General features: G+C 38.2%; 1 pseudogene; it reads right to left on the reverse strand.

Annotated features, from left to right (window-relative positions):
• Nucleotides 1-1,365: 1,365 nt before the first annotated feature.
• Nucleotides 1,366-4,054, reverse strand: LOC143665156 (GTP:AMP phosphotransferase AK3, mitochondrial pseudogene; annotated as a pseudogene).
• Nucleotides 4,055-12,325: the final 8,271 nt, after the last annotated feature.

Below are 12,325 nucleotides of genomic sequence, written 5' to 3' on the forward strand. Positions count from 1 at the left end.
ACTTGCCAACCCCCAACCAAAACCATTCCCGCCAATCTAAGGAACACCTAGGTATTATATAAGATTCTACAAAGGTTCCATGCACTAGGGTAACTTTCCAAAAACCTACAAACTCCAGATAAGTTCTGAAATGCAGAGGGGACAGTCTCTCCAGAATATCAACTAGTTCCATCTCCCTGTCCCATATTATTGACAGCCCCTTTCAACATGAAAAAGTTAGAATGGCCATAGACCCAAATACCACTAAAGGGTGGGAGAAAGATCAAAAGTGATGGTGAAGTTATACAGAGAAGGTCAGGTCTAACAAATGAGTATGAGTACTGAATCAGTATATTGACATTTCTTTTAGTCTCCAGTACCTTAGAGCAGCTAGAAATAAAAACCTGAAATTGTGGAATTGTAACCCATACCAAACTCTAAAATCTGTTCTACAACTAATTGTTGTAATGTACCTCGAAATTTATTGCTTTTTTGTGTATATGTTATTTTTCACAAAAAAAGAAGGAAAAAAGGGAAGTAAGAGTATAATAGAGAAGATAGGATTTAACAAATGAATATGACTGCTGAATCGATATATTGGTATTTCTTTTGGTCTCCAGTGTCTTGGAGCAGTTAAAAGAAAAAATGAAAAAACTGTGTAATAGTAACCCATACCAAACTTTAAAATCCATTGTATAACTACTTGTTAAAATGTACTTGGAAATTTATTGCTTTTGTGTATATATGTTATTTTTCACAATAAAAAATGTTTTTTAAAAAAGATGCTTTTACTGTGAAGCCACAGTTGAGAACCGCTGCTCTAGGTGGCATGTTGACTTTGTATTTTGAGAGTAGACAAGGAAAGCTGCTTCCATTTTAGGTAGTGGACTGAACATTTTCCAGAACTTCTTCACTCCTGACTTAAGTGATGGCCCTAAATAAGAAGTGAAACTTCAGTGAACCAGAAAACCAGGATAAATCATAAAATATGGGATATGAACTGGATTGAACCAAAGTCAGAACTGGATTGCATAGAGGAGTATTGCTCAAAAGGTGAATGGACTACTAAGCCTGCTCCATCCCCAAATGTAGCAGAAAGAGAAGCAGGAGAGTGTCAAGGGCAATTAACTGTAGTTCCTCAGTACACTACTGGTGGGAGGCCAGGCAGTCTGTCCCCCACTGACGCTCTTCCATCTGCCATTAAGCCAAATGACAATGAAAAAGAGTCAGCCAGAAGTGGCCAGGGAGCCCAAGTCAGACAGGTATGGCCACGTGCCATGACTCTGGTGATTGCCAAAAGAAATGGGGTATGAGATGTGAAAACCCCACAGAACTCTCATCCAGTGGCTTTTCCTTCTTTCACTCTCCCTGCAAATAAGCTAGAGATCACTCCAGAGCAGCAAACTCCCCAAGCAGGTGGCACTCATTCACAGAGACGGCCGTCTAACAAGGAGGACAGAGTCAAGGGTTACCACACATTCAAGGAAGATCAACACTATGAAATATGTTGTCACCCTGAAAAATGGAAGAACTAACACATGAGGAAGAGAAATAGTAGAGCAAACAAAGCAAGAATTAAGAGCAAACATAAATAAATTTTCCTGATAGATATGGGAGGATATAGCAGTCAGAAAGAAATCAACTCGAGGTCATGGAAATACAATTTGATCCTTATAATAAAAAACTGAAGAGGTAGATGAGACATTTTTTTCTGAAGTCTAAGTTTATTATAATAAAGACTAATGAATGCCTTATCACCTAGTGATAGTTTTGTAGCTCATAAGATTTTTTGAAAACTCATGATATTAATATTCAAATAAGGAATTATAGAAAGAATTTTAAAGAATGAAGAGTTTACTGCAATTCTTTTAAAAAGCCTTGGTCCATTTGAAAGATCAACCATTAATGAAAAAAAATCAGAAGAAAACAAAGTAAGTTTTTTCCCTCAAAATCCCTAAGAACCATTTGTATTTAAGTGTCTATAGTAGAATGGGCCATTGTTTCAAAGGCAGTTGATGACAGCTTGTACAAGGACTTGTCCCATCTGATTTAGGAACAAATATGTAAGAGTAAACATGGCATTTAAGATATAGTTGGGTTTTTCCTCCATTTCTGGTATGGCCCCACTATTCCTTCCAAGCCATATCATACAAGCATGCATCCTCATTTCTCTGCTAAGGAACCTAAAATGATGATTTAAAAATAGTTGCCCAGTTTACACTCACTGGAAGAGTTCTTTACCCCTAGTATAGGATGGCAGTGAACAGCAGCAGAATCAACTTTTTTGATCAGGAATAAAAACTCCTCCTTCAGCAAATTAAATTACTTTCCTGGCCCTTTTTAACCTGCCATGTAAAACCTTATTATTGCTACATCTGTATATTAATTATGATTGCTATTTATGTCAGGGGGATTTTCTCGAGGCATGCCTGATCTGTTTCTATTTCCTATGCTTATTTTATGAAGTGCTATAGGTTCTCTTTTATTGCTCTTGTTGGTATTTAACTTGTTATTACTCATCAAGACATGTTCTACATTTGGATCAAAAAGAGAAACTGGCAAGTAGATACTAAAGCACACATTTCTTAACCTGAGTAACATCTGAAAACATAAGACTTTAATTACATTTCCACTGAAGAAAATTCCTTCAACTTTAGTGCTTATCCAAGAACCTATATCAAAATGTCAATTTCTAGCATAAATCATATTCCTCAGCACACATGTATTTTCAAAAGAAAACAAATCATATTAAAGTAATAGTCTCTCCTAATGCTATTTGAAACATTTTTATAGCAAATTGAAAATTCTGAGTACACTGAGATTATGTTTAACAAAAATAGATACAGCATTCATGGCCAGCTTATACATTTTTTAGTTTAAAGGCATCAGTCAGTCTGTATTCTACAAATGATCTGTAAGCCCAATTGTTTTTCTCTGGAATTTTATAGATACAGTGTCTCACAAAACCATGTCCCAAGTTCTCAAAATGCTTTTTTCTTTTTTGGGCACCAATCTATACCAAAGCTTCTGATGAGATACTTTCCCCAAATTAGTATAATGCAATTTTTTTCTTTACTTTTTCAGAAAAATATGGAAACTTTATCAACCACTTAGCCTTATTGTACCAAAATTACTACCGATTACTCTTAATTTTGTTCTAAAGTTTTTTTGAAGCGTAGACATCTTTGATGTTTTTGAATGGCACACCCACAGGAGATCACTGGATGAAACATGCTAATGTAACAATTTCAAAAGATGAATCTTAGTATGTGACTCATTTGGCACATCCTTAATATCCAGCGTAAAATCAGCAGAAATGAAACTAATATAAATTTTAGAGAGTTCATATATGCTGGAGTCTTAAGACAAAGAGTTTTTACATGAAAGGACCAGGAGGTTCTGCCCATCTCACTAATTTCAGGTACTTCTCCTCATGGTGGAACTCTGGTTTGCAGGAAAGTATATACCTTGTTGTTTTCTGCTCCAGAGAATATTCCCAACACTCCTTTTTTTCCTGGCCATACATATTCCAGGACCAGTTCCCTTTGGGCTTTGTAAACCTTCAGACCCTTGATAACCATTTCTGATCTATCAACCTCCCCTGAGTAAGAGGCTCTCTAGTCAAATCATCAAAGCCAACAGTGTGGGGAGAGTTGAATTCCATAATGTAGACTGACACCGCCGCAGCGTTGAAGTCTCCACCCTCCAGCAGCTGGAGGTTACTCAGTGACCTCAAAAGGCAGGTTCCGACGCATCACCAGGTCGGTCTGATAAACTCCATACCAGGGCTTCAGCGACCCTCTTGCATGGAAAACCAACTGTACGGGGTGAGATTTTCCAACTCATGTAGGACCAGCTCAGTCATGACGTCGTCTGGGATGAGTGTTCCGTGGATGAAAGTCCTGGCCAACACATCACGTTTTGTATCCCTCAAGACACTGTCTTGGAGCAGGTCCCGACTGGAGAGATGCTTCACCTCGAAATGTGTGTTGAGGCCGACGACCAGCGCACTCGCCTGAGCCTGGGCTCTGCAGGAGAAGCCCCACTCCCCAGCCCAAGCGCTGCCCACCCTCATTCCTGGAAATGAACACTTCAAATCAGGAGCAAAATCGTGATTTGAAGGGTTGAACCAAGGAATTTTGCCACAGTGCAGTGCAAAGTGCTGAAGGGATGGGAAGCGTGAAAGAAAAATTCAAAGACATAAAATGTAGATCACAAGTTCCACCATTTACAAGAAGAAATGGAGAGAATGGAGGAATACTATATATATTTTCTTTTCTCTCTCTCTCTCTTTTTTTTTTTTTTTGCGTGGGCAGGCACTGGGTCTCTGGCATGGCAGGCGAGAACTCTGCCTGCTGAGCCACCAAGGCCCACCCAACACTATATTTAAAGAATTTCTTCAGAATTGAAGAACGGTAGGAGGCTGCAGTAATAGAGAAATACATCAGCGGAATGGTACAGAGCATCTAGAAACAAGTATTGATTAAGGTGTAAGTAAATAGGTATTCTCACACTCGAGTGGTGGGATGTAACAGGTACAGCTAGTTTGGAAGGCAATTTGGCTGTAGCTATAAATTTTTTAAAGTTACTTCTCAGTGTCTTTCTTAAACAAACACTTTCAGATGGGCACAAGCAGGCACGTACAAGGCTATCCTCTGCAATCCTATTTATAACGGCGACAAGTTATAACAATATAAATGCAAATAGGGATATAATTAAATGAATTTTAGCCATATTATGGAATGTTATGTCACAGCTAAAGAGCCTGAGGCAGATCTATATGTACTGACATGAAAAAAATTATAAGGCGCTATAAGTACAAAAAGTTGCAGCATATACAGTATGATATAATTTATACATATACATATATATATAAATATATACGTGTGTGTGTATACACACGTATGTACATATGTATAGAGAGTGAACTGGGAAACCAGTGAAAAGTTTTGAGCAGTGGAAAGACATAATCTGAGTTTTGTTTAATATTGCTCTGTTTGCAAGAATGAAGGAAGCACGGGCCAGTTAGAAGGCTATTTCAAAAGACCAAGAGACAGAGGGGAAAGAAATATTATTTAATTTAAATTTCTTCTATTATGAGTGAGATTGAGCATCTTTTTATTTGTCTATGGGTCATTTCTATTTTATTATTATGCAGAATTTTTAAGCTGACAATTTTCTGCTAGTCACTTTCATACCCTGGAAAAATGCATTATTTAGCCACAAAACAGATCCTCGGGTTTTCCTTGGGTGCTCCAATTACACAGGCTTAACACAGCATAAGACCATGCATCATACGAAACTGATGGTAGCTGGGGCTGCTGAACCATCAATGGTGCATCTACTTCACCATCTCTCCATTATCCAGCCACTTTGTTTCTGAAAAAAGTCCATAAAAATAATGCAATGCTGCTCTCATTCTATAAGCAACAGAGGAAGCTATTTCCAGAATAATTCTACTTTCAGAATAGAAACCTAATTTCTATATTTGTATTTTGTGGGGGCAGAGTACAACCCTTCTTATATCTCAGGTTTTTAAAAATTGTTTCTGCTGTTTTCTGTCTTTTAATTTAGTCATATACCTCTATTATTGTTGTTGTATCCAGAAGAGTTATAAGGAATACATAAGAAAATGCAAATTTTAAAAATTTATTATTTATTAATTTAAAAAATTTAGCAACAAACAAAACATTAACATATGATCATTCCATTCTACATATATAATCAGTAGTTCACAATATCATCACATAGTTGCATATTCATCATTTCTTAGAACATTTGCATATATTCAGAAAAAGAAATAAAAAGACAATAGAAGAAGAAATAAAATGAAAACAGAAGAAAAAAGATTATACATACCATACTCCTTATCCCTCGCTTTCATTGATCACTAGCATTTCAAACTAAATTTATTTTAACATTTGTTCCCCCTATTATTTATTTTTATTCCATATGTTCTACTCGTCGATTGACAAGGTAGATAAAAGGAGCATCAGACACAAGGAGAAAATGCAAATTTATATGGATATTTAATAGAAATTTGGCCCATATCTTCCAGCAAAAGAAAAGATGATGTTATAATTTGAAACAGTATCTTGCATAGTGCTAATTGCCTTGCATAATAGAGCAGCACACTATTACTGTCTTTGAGCATAACTAATTATATACACAGAGAGTGATCCCGCCAAGCCCTTTCCATCCTCCTGGAATGTTTTAGACTTCTAGTACATTCACCCTTTAATTGAGATATCTAATTTGGTGCCAGACTCTGATCCCAGAATATCCCCAATAAAGGATCTGTGAAGAGTGGGTATAGTATTTGCTTGGCTGCAGGTGTGGCAGGGAGATTGCTCTTCTGAGCAGCTTTGAGCAGGCACAGTCAATGTTGGCCTGCTGGTACATGCCAGACTCTTGAAGCATCATGAGTCATTTCTGGCTCCTGAGGCCACCTTGCCCTTTTCTCCTTTTCCAAACCAATGTCACATAAGCCATTGGAGACAAATGGTTCTAAAGTTTGTTTTAATGGCATCTGGTAAGAGATTCTTTGGCAAAATACATAGAAACCAGTAACCAAGTCATATCATCTAATATATTTGACCTCATTTAGCAAAAACTTCCAGTGCCACTCATATGTGATTGCAGAAGTTTATTGAAATGTTCTAGGTGTTTCTTCACAGTAATAGAAGCCAAGTAGCATAACGGTTAAAAGAGAAACAGCAGAAGCTCCTCAGATTAGGCCTATATCTGTGGCACTAATAATTTTGAAGTGAAAATTTCCAAGTTAATTTATTGCCCACCCCTAAGGGAGAGTTTAGGGTATCCAAGAAGGCAGAACTAAAAGCCGCAGGAAGGATAAAAGGATTGATAATCATTCATGTATTCAGCAAACTTTAGTTGGGTATTTGTTTGTGTGACCTGCTGTCCTAAGCAGTGGGGACACAGTCCATGAGGAAGAAAGAAGCCTGAGTACCCGTCCTTATGAAGGTGACTTTAGTATGTAGTATGAGCCAGTGTTGACCCAAGTGTGATAACTGCTTCTCTGGAGAATTTGAGATGATTTAGGTCTCTGTGAAAGGATATTCCCCACCCCCACCCTTGGTGTTTTATTTTCCTAACTTGTTTAATTATGGAAAATATATAGCCTATTTTTTGCCTGGAGTGTTTAAAATAATAACACTCTTTAATTTTAATGGTTAATGTATGTATTATGTTGTGCGTAAGAAAAAATATAACTCACAGTTCAAACCCTGTAATTTCACAGTATTATTGTCCAGGATAAAACTAACCTAATATTTAAAGTTTTAGAGTTGCTACACAGATATGGCAAAGTTCAAGAAAAGAGCACACAAATGACGAAAGCTTATGAGCTATTGTCAAGGGCAATGAGATATTGAGAAGACGGTAGTAGATAGTTCCCCTTCTCTTCCCTCTATCAGTGAAGTTAGGATAGTTAGAAGAAATTCCTTCTTCAATAGAAAAGGCTTAGCTTCATGCCTGGCACTTAAAAAGCACCTACAAAATTGAGGCAAATATTCTTTTTGGAAGTTATCTTTGATTCCAGGCTATGATACTGGCTAACATTTATGAAGCCCTTACATAAATGTTACAGACACTGTGGTGGTTAATTTATATATATGCTATCATTTCATCCTCACAGCCACACTATGAGTAGATGTTATTATCCCTATTCAAGGAATTAAAAAAAAATCGAGGGCTCAGAGAAATTAAATAACTCTCCTAAGGTCATGGAGCCAATAAGTAGTAGAGCTAGGACTTGAATTCAAACCTATCTTACTCCAAAACCCATGTTATTTTTCCACTGTGCTCCCCAAGCAGCCAGCACCCACTTCCAGACCACCAGCCACTGGCAGGCAGCTGGGGAAAGAGCTCTGCACATGGAATCTGAAGATCTGCGGTACACTGGGCTCTTCCCTTTGCTAACGGCAGGACTTTGAAAATTTCACTTTACATTTTCTGAGCCTCTTGTTTTTTAGGTATGTGATGGGGGTAAAACTTTGCAAGTGCAAAATGAAATAGTTTCTATGGAAATCTGACATTGTGAGCACAGAATAAATGTTTGTACCGTATTCGTGGCCCATGAACAGGCTGTGTGATCTTGAGCAATGCCCTACCCTCTCTGGGTCTTAACGTCCTCAGCTGAAAGTTGATGGGGTCGAACTCCATAACCTTAGGGTCCTTCTAGGGATACCGTTCTGGAGCCGGATTCTGATTAGATCATAGTAAGCAATACTGATGGTGATGTTAATGCAAATAGTGAAACTCCCTTCAGTGTTATTTTATTTATAATTATTTATAATTTTCTTAGTCCGGATTCTTCAGAAAGCAGAACATCCCAATGCTATGTGCTTCTACTTCACTAGGGACTGCAATCCCAAGGAACAGTAGTAAGGGACATAGGGAGTTACGCAGCGAAGGAGGGAAAGAAAGAGCAAGAATAACTGAGCTGCCTGCCACCAAGTGCGTATGATTGTTCTGTCTTACCAGGACCCTTTTCTGAGATGCCGCATCCCAGGACAGTCCATCTGGGGTGAAAAAAAAAAAGAAGAAAAATTGAGTCTACCAGTTTCCATCTCCCATTGTGTTAGCTCCCCTGCACTTATGGGTCATGCCGTTGATTTCAGACTCGGAGGCTAGGTCCCTTGCACCTCACAGGTTGGTGTCAGTGGGAGGTGGAAGGCATGTGGCAGGGCATGAGGCTGGGCTCTGTGGGGTTGCATCTGGAACAGGTATTTAGAGCATCTCAGCACAGAGGCAGTTGGAACAAGACACAGATGAGGCCGAGAGAGTCTGAAGTAAATGCAGGTGTGTGATGAAATCACTTATGCCCAAGCTACTTCCAAAGAGAATCTGAGGGGATTTACATGTCAAATAACGATGAAAGAAGAAATTATCCTCAGAATTAGGAGGAAAATGTACCTCAGTTTCTTCATCCTTAAGAGGGAGGAAAATAACTGTATTGGAATGAAAGAAAGAAATGTTAATATTTGAGAAACATTTCAAATATATAAGTGGCATATAAATATCACTATATAAATGTTTGCTTAAAAAAAAAACTAGCCACTTAATCTTACATGGTTGCCACGTTGAATGTGTCGGGTACCCCAGAAAAGCCATGTCCTTTAATCCTCATTTAATGTTGCTGGGAAGAATCTTTTTTATTGTTTCCATGGAGATATGCCTCCACTCATTCAAGGTGGGGTTCCTTACTGGAGCCCTTTAAGGGGAACCATTTTGGAAAGAACCAACAGAGCCCACACAGCCGGAGACCATTGGAGATGGAGAAGGCAAATGGCCCATGGAAGACTTACGAAATGAGGAGAGAAAGCTAGCAGATATCACCATGTGCCCTCCCAGCTGAGAGAGAAACCCTGAACTATATTGGCCCTTTCTTTGGAGTTAAGGTATCTTTCCCTTGATGGCCATTTGGATGTTTTCATGGCCTTAGAAGTGTAAGCTTGCAACTTCGTAAATTCCCTTTTTAAAAGCCTTTCTGGTATATTCCAGCAGCTAGAAAATTACACATGGTGTCTTAGTTTCCTGGCTGCCATGGCAAATACTGCATAATATTTTGGCTTGAATGATGGGAATTTATTGGCTCCCACTTTCAGAAGCTAGAAGGCTCTTTTCCTGCAGTGGGTAGTCCTGGTTGGTCGACAATCCTTGGGTTCTTGACTTTCCCGTCACATGGTGATATCCCCTCTTTGTTCTTCCCTGTTCTATTGGCTTCTGGCTTCTGGCTTCTCCTCCCTGTGACTTTCTATCTCAATATCTGAATTTCATTCTGTTTATAAAGACCTCCAATAATCCAGATTAAGACCCAACATCATTCAGTTGGGCAACACCTCAGTCAAAATAATGTCTACAAGAGATCCCATTTATAATGTGTTTTAGATGTATGCAGTTCAACCTATCATCCATGGTTTTGACAACTAAACATTGAATTTATTTCTAAGCTTTCTAGTAGGTAAGGAAAAAAAAGGAATATATGGCCACTTCCATAATTTATTTTATCTAATTAAAATAAGCCTTAAATAGAGCTAAGAATTTACCTAGCACAAAAGCTTTGGAATTGATCCTGGAGGTTGTTGAAAAGCAGAACAAGTAAGATTTTCAAAATGGTTTAAACAGAAAATGTAGATTTCCTCATCTGGCTGGTTCTTTCACTGATGTATCAATGGATAAAACTACTTCTTTTGGAAGCTAAGATAAAGAGGTTCAGATTTGTAGCTTTCTCATGTGTTGCTCTGAATTAGTGGTTCTAAAGCAGGAATGATTTTGCCCCCATAGGGATATCTGGCATTGCCTGGTAACATTTTTTTTTTTTTGTCATAACTGGGGGAGGTCCTACTAGCATCCAGTGGGTAGAAGTGGGGAAAGATGCTCATATTGCATGGTACATATCTATACTAAAAATTTATTTCTTGTTTATCTGAAATTTAACTGGAAACCTGTATTTTAATTTGCTAACTCCAGCAACCCTTGCTGTTAAACTTCCTACAGTGCACAGAGTAACCCTCATAGCAAAGAATAGTGTCAGTAGTGCTGAGGTTGAGAAACCCTGCATGGAATGAAGGATAGCGCTAGCCAACTTTCCTAGAGAAATGGAGAGATAGCAGGGATGTTAAAATATCTTCCCTTGGGTCAGATTTTTATGACCATCAGATAGCTGGTGATTAATTTCAGGCCCATATACTGTGATGCTGATGGAAACTAGAGACAACATGAACGTTCTTTAGAAGGTTTCTTGAAAGCAACTCATTGCTCTTTAAATGTCTCCTTGGCTATACCAATGATTTGGCCCTTACCACCTTCTTCATAGTCTGGTTGCTTAGAGAGATTTATTGTGTACACAATCAGCAAACCGAGAAATATTTACGAAGACTGGCGATGAACAAGGCGAACTGCACAATAAAAAGAGACATAAAATAGAGCCTGCAGTATTAAAGGGGTTTACATTTTAGTTGCATTGATAATAATCCTATTCCACGTAATATTAAATAAAAGTTCGGAGGTTAACTAAGTTACAGAATGAGGTAAAGAGCAGAGTGAAGTCCATCTTTCCAGAGGAGGGAGCCATCTCTTGACTGGGTTGTGAAAGTAGGTGATTGTTGAGCTCTGGGAAATCTGCTGTGTCCGAAGAGGGAGCCTCAGCACGTACGTCACCTGGAAATAAGACTGTGGAAGCCACATGGTGGGAAGCACCCCTGATGGGGGTGAATTTAAATCCCTCTCCCTTCTCGACTCCTTTGCTTCTCTGTCTCCCTGCTGCAAAGGTTCACATCATACTGCTTTCTGTGACTTCATCAGACACTCTTTTATACAATAGGGACAAAATAATTTCCTTTGTGACAGACATCACAGACAAAATTATTCTCAAAGTAGACCTGAAAAAGGCCACAATTTAGCATCCCTCATGAAAATATTGATGAGTTAACCCTTACTTCCACCTGCCTCCCATGCCTGGAGTGAAATAAGCAGGAGTCACTGCTGTCTTCATTTATTGTCCAGAGAATACACATTGCATTCAGCAAACTACAGAGGTTGCATTATTAACCATGAAATGACCCAGTAGAATGGATAAATCAGCTGCCAGTGCTCTTCTCAGCTAAATGGCCTAAGAAAGTTGAAAGCATCCTCTACACATTAGATTTACCTGTCTTATTCTTAACCCATGTAAATCTTTTTTGGTTTTCCCTTAGCCATTTCTTAGTTATGAGGAAATGGTTCCTGTGTTTACAATTCCATGTCACAGTAAAGAAATAATGGCAAAGCCAGGCTTTGAATGATGTAGTATAATAACAGATGTTCACACCTGTGACCCTGATTTACCCAGTAAGAAGAATTCAGTTACAGTTAATGCCCTCTGCTTAGAAGGCAGGAAATTTCATCATCCATTTCTGAAAGCTTGCCATCAGAAAATAGTTAAAAATAACCGTGTTTTTGTGATCAAAAGGTTAGCTCCAATTTTCTGAAAAATTTACTTCCATGGTATACTTCCTTTCCCATCAAGCTGAAAAAAGGATGCCACTGTAATTTCACAATATTTTGCAGTTTGCATATGCACAGATTATTTTTTTCATTCCATTTTAAGCTGGGAGGCTCTTGAGGATATAGTTATATTTTTTTAAGATAAAATTTTATTTTCAAATCATTTTAAATTTACGTAAAAATTGTGAAATTAGTACACAGAGTTCTCATATACCCCCCACCCGGTTTCACCTATTGTTAACATTGTAAATTTTCACAACTAAGAAACCAACTTTGCTACATTACTATTAACTTAAATTCCAGACTTACTTGGGTTCCATGAATGTCCTCTCTGTTC

This window comes from Tamandua tetradactyla, chromosome 21, assembly GCF_023851605.1.
Source record: "Tamandua tetradactyla isolate mTamTet1 chromosome 21, mTamTet1.pri, whole genome shotgun sequence".
In the NCBI taxonomy this organism is placed as follows: domain Eukaryota; kingdom Metazoa; phylum Chordata; class Mammalia; order Pilosa; family Myrmecophagidae; genus Tamandua; species Tamandua tetradactyla.